The 5137-nt window shown below is 36.2% G+C and overlaps 1 pseudogene across 1 annotated transcript; it reads left to right on the top strand.

Moving 5' to 3' along the window:
• The first annotated feature begins 2147 nt into the window (after positions 1-2147).
• LOC309857867 (H/ACA ribonucleoprotein complex subunit 3 pseudogene) lies at positions 2148-2496 on the top strand (annotated as a pseudogene). The gene has a single exon. The product of its transcript is annotated as an H/ACA ribonucleoprotein complex subunit 3 pseudogene (transcript).
• The last annotated feature ends 2641 nt before the right edge of the window (positions 2497-5137 follow it).

Below are 5137 nucleotides of genomic sequence, written 5' to 3' on the forward strand. Positions count from 1 at the left end.
TCTTAAATAAATGGTATAGGAAAACAGGACAGCCATATAAGAGAATAAAAATGGACCACCTTCCAAAACCATACACAAAAATAAACTCAGAATGGCTTAAAGACCTAGATATGAAACCTGAAACCATAAAAATCCTAGAAAAAACACAGGCAGTTACTTCTCTGATATCAGTCATATCAACATTTTTTTAGATATGTTTTAGATATGTTCCCTAGGGCAAGGGAAACAAAAGCAAAAATAAACTCATGGGACTACATCAAAATAAAGAGCTTTTGTACAGCAAAGTAAACCATAAACAAAGCAAAAAGACAACCTACAGAATAAGAGAAGATATTTCCAAGAGACATATCCAATAAATGGTTAATATCTAAAATACATATTGAACTTCTATAACTCAACACTTAAAAAAATTCCAGTTTCAAAATGGGCAAAAGACTTGAAAAGCAGTTTTTCAAAGAAGACATACAGATGACCAAAGATCATGAAAAGATGCTCAACATCACTCATCATCAGGGAAATGCAAATCAAAATAACAATGACATATCATCTTATACTTGTCAGAATTGCTATAATCAAAACCACAAGCAATACCAAGTGTTGGCAAGGATGTGAAAAAAAAAAAAAGGAATTCTTGTGCAGTGTTGGTGAGAGTGCACGCTGCTACAGACACTGTGGAAAACAATATGGAGGTTCCACAAAAAATTATAAATAGAAATACCATATGACCCAGTAATTACACGACTATTTACCCAAGAAAATGAAAATGCTAATTTTGAACATATACATCCCTATATTTATTACAGCACTATTGACAATAGCCAAGATATGAAAGCATCCTACATTTCTATCAGTAGACAAATGGATAGGGAAGAAATAGAAAATGGAACAAACTGAGGGTTTTAGAGGAGAGGAGGGTGAGGGGATGGTGATGGGTATTAAGGAGGACAATGGGTGTTATACACAAACAGTGCATCATGGAACACCAAATCGAAACTAATGATGGACTGCATGGTGACTAACAAAACATAAAAGAAAGGAAGGGAGAAAGGAGGGAAGGAAGAAAGAAAGAGAGGGAGGGAGGGAGGGAGGAAGGAAGAGAAGAAGGAAGGAAGGGAGGGAGGAAGAAAGAAAGGGAGGGAGGAAAGAAAGAAAATGGAATTTTATGCAGCCTTAAAAAGGATGAGATCCTGTCATATACAACAAAATGGATGGACCTGGATGGTAATATGCCCAGTGAATTAAGTCATACTGAGAAAGACATATATGGGATCTAAAAATCTCAAATGAATAAACAGAAAAAATGCAGAATTAGACCTATAAATACAGAGAATAACCTGATGGCTGCCAGGGCAGTAGGAGTGAAGGGATGGGCAAAAACGTATGAAGGGGAGTGGAAGATATAAACTTCTAGCTATGGAACAAATAAGTCATGGAAATAAAAGCCACAGCATAGGGAAAATAGAATTTTATGCATTGTATAGTTAAACATGAAAACTACAGGAGCACCAAAGTGACTTGATCAGTTAAGCCTCTGTCTTCACCTCAGATCATGATCTCAGGGTCCTGGGACTGAGACCTGCATTGGGTCCCTTCTCAGCAGGGAATCTCCCTCCCTCTCTCCCTCTGCCCCTTTCTCTTGGCTTGGGTTCTCTCTCTCTCTCTCTCTCTCTCTCTCAAATAAATAAATAATCTTTTCCTTTTTGAGTGGTTTAAAGAAAACATGGTAGCGACATTTGTGGTGAGCATAGCATAACGTATAGAGAAATTGAATGACATTGTACACCTGAAACTAATGGAACATTGTGGTAACTCTACTCAAACAGAAAAAAACAATTAAATAAAATCAGAATGAAAAAGAAGACATAACTGACACCACAACTATACAAATATCGTAACAGATTACTATGAACCATTATATGGCAATAATTGGAAACCAAAAAGAAATATATAAATTCATAGAAACATATAACCTATAAAGACTGAATCATGAAGAAATAGAAAATATGAACACACCAAGAATGAATAAAGACACTGAATCATTAATCAAAAACCTCTCAATGACAAGAAGACCAGCACCAGATAATTATATTGGTTGAATTCTACCAAACATTAAAGAAGCATTGGGAACATCTCCTTTCAGCGTTGTCATGTTTCTCCAGTAGTACCTCAATGAGCAGGGAGACCAAGTCTATACTCTGAAGAAGCTTGACCCTGTGAGACAACAGACCTGCTCGGCGCATCCTGCTCTGTTCTCCCCAGATGACAAATATTCTCGACACCGAATCACCATCAAGAAATGCTTCAAGGTGCTCATGACCCAGCAACAGCGCCCTGTCCTCTGAGGGTCTCTTAAGCTTCACGTTTCTTCTGCTACCCCTCAGAGACTTTCCCAAACCAAGCTCTTCAAACTGTGAGCCTTGAAGCCTTCTTACCACCCTTGCTGTTTGGAATCCGGTTTCATCGTTTCCCTTGATCGTGCTTGTGCAGAGCAGTTATGGTAGCCTCCCTCTTAAGGAAACAAGTTTGAATTTTCTTTCCCTAATTTGAATCACTGCTAGGTTATTAAAATGATTTGAAAAAGCTAAAAAAAATTAAAGAAGCATTAACATCAATCCTTATCAAACTCTTCCAAAAAACTGAAGAGGAAAGAACACTCCCAAATTCATTTTCCATGGCCAGCATTGTCCTGATACCAAAGCCAGATAAAGACACTACAAGGTGGGTGCCTGGGTGGCTCAGTGGGTTAAAGCCTCTGTCTTCGGCTCAGGTCATGGTCCGGGGGTTCTGGGATCGAGCCCCGCATTGGGCGCTCTGCTCAGCGGGGAACCTGCTTCCCCTCCTCTCTCTCTGCCTTCCTCTCTGCCTACTTGTGATCTCTCTCTGTCAAATAAATAAATAAAATCTTTTTAAAAAAGAGACACTACAAGGGAAAACAAAACAAAACAAAACAAAAAACCACAGACCAATATCTTCTCTGAACATAGATGAAAAATTCACAATAAATATTAGCAAACAAAATTCAAATCACAATAAAAGTACCATACACTATGATCAGGCAGGATACATCCTTGTGATACAGGGTTGGTTCAATATATACAAATCAATAAAAAACATAATAATAAGAACAATCATAAGAAGAAGGACATAATAATAATAATATATAACATCTATAATAGAATAAAAGATAAAAATCATATGATAATCTCAGTAGATTCATAAAAAGCAATTGACAGAATTCAACATCCATTCACGATAAACGCCCTCAACAAACTAGATAAAGAAACATACCACAACATAATAATAAAAGCCATACTGGATAAGCACCCATATTTCATACTGAATGACAAAAGCTTAACAGCTTTTCCTCTAATATCAGGAACAAGACAAGGATGCCCACTCTTACCACACCAACTCAGTGCAATCTGGCAAGGAAAAAAAAAAACTAAAAGTTTTCTAAATCAGAAGGAAAAAGTAAGTTCTGTCTATTTGCAGATGACATGATTTTATATATGGAAAATCCTAAACATTCCACCAAAAAACTGTTAGATGTAATTAACAAATTCAGGAAAGTTGCAGGATACAATATCAACATACTGATATCAGTAGTGTTTCTATACAATAACAACAAATTACCTGAAAAAGAAATTAAAAATCCATTAACAATAACATCAAACACAAAAAATTCTTAAAAATATATTTAACTAAGGAGGTGAAAAGATTGTGAATAGCCAAAGCAATCAAGAGAAAGAACAAAGCTGGAGACATCATACTTTCTGATTTTAAACTATATGTAGTAATAAAGCTATAGTAATCACACAGTGTAGTATTGTTCATAAAAGCAGGCATTTAAGTAAACAGAAAAGAGATCCTAGAAATAAGCCCATACAGTTAAAGTCAACTAACTTTTGACAAAACATCAAGAATATAAAATAGGGAAAAATGGTCTCTTCAAAAAATGATACTTGGGAAACTATATATCCACATGCAAAAGAATGAAACTAGACTCCTTTCATAGTACACAAAAATCAATTCAAAATATATTGAGGACTTGAAGGTAAGACCTTAAACAACAAAATTTATGGAAGAAAATATAAGAAGTATATTTTATATACTCTTTAATGTCTTGGCAATGACTTTTTTTTTAATACCAAAAACAAAGGCAATGAATGAAAAATACATGTATGGGACAGCATCACACTAAAAAACTCTATGCAAGGGTGCTTTGCTGGCTTGGTCAGTAAAGCATGCAACTCTTGATCTTGGGTTTGTAGGTTTGAGCCTCATTTTGGGTATAGAGATTACTTAAAAAAAATCTTTTCTAAAAAATTAAAAAAGAAAAAGCTCTATGCAGCAGAGAAAACCACAACAAAAGCAAAAGGCAAGCTATGAAACAAGACAAGGATGTCCATTCACCACCTTTATTCTTCATATTACTGGAAGTTCTACCTACAGCAATCAGACAACAAAAACATATAAAAGGTATCCAAACTGGTAAGGGAAAAGTAAAACATTTGGAGACGGCATGATACTGTATGTAGAAAAACAAAAAGACCCAGCAATTGCACTATTGGGTATTTAACCTAAAGATACAAAGGTAGTGATCCAAAGGGGCACGTGTACTCGAATGTTTATAGCAGCAATGTCCACAATAGCCAAACTATGGAAAGAACCTAGATGTCCATCAACAGATGAATGGATCAAGAAGATGTGGTATATATACACAATGGAATACTATGCAGCCATCAAAAGAAATGAAATCTTGCCATTTGCGACAACATGGATGGAACTAGAGCGTATCATGCTTAGCGAAATAAGTCAGGCGGAGAAAGACAACTATCATATGATCTCCCTGATATGAGGAAGTGGTGTTGCAACATGGGGGCTTAAGTGGGTACGAGAAGAATAAATGAAAGAAGATGGGATTGGGAGGGAGACAAACCATAAGTGACTCTTAATCTCACACAACAAACTGAGGGTTGCTGGGGGGAGGGGCTTTGGGAGAAGGGGGTGGGATTATGGACATTGGGGAGGGTATGTGCTTTGGTGAGTGCTGTGAAGTGTGTAAACCTGGTGATTCACAGACCTGTACCCCTGGGGATAAATTATATGCTTATAAAAAATAAAAAATTATATTTAA

The sequence above is a fragment of the Mustela nivalis genome, assembly GCF_964662115.1.
Source record: "Mustela nivalis genome assembly, contig: HAP1_SCAFFOLD_1468, whole genome shotgun sequence".
Classification (NCBI taxonomy): Eukaryota; Metazoa; Chordata; class Mammalia; order Carnivora; family Mustelidae; genus Mustela; species Mustela nivalis.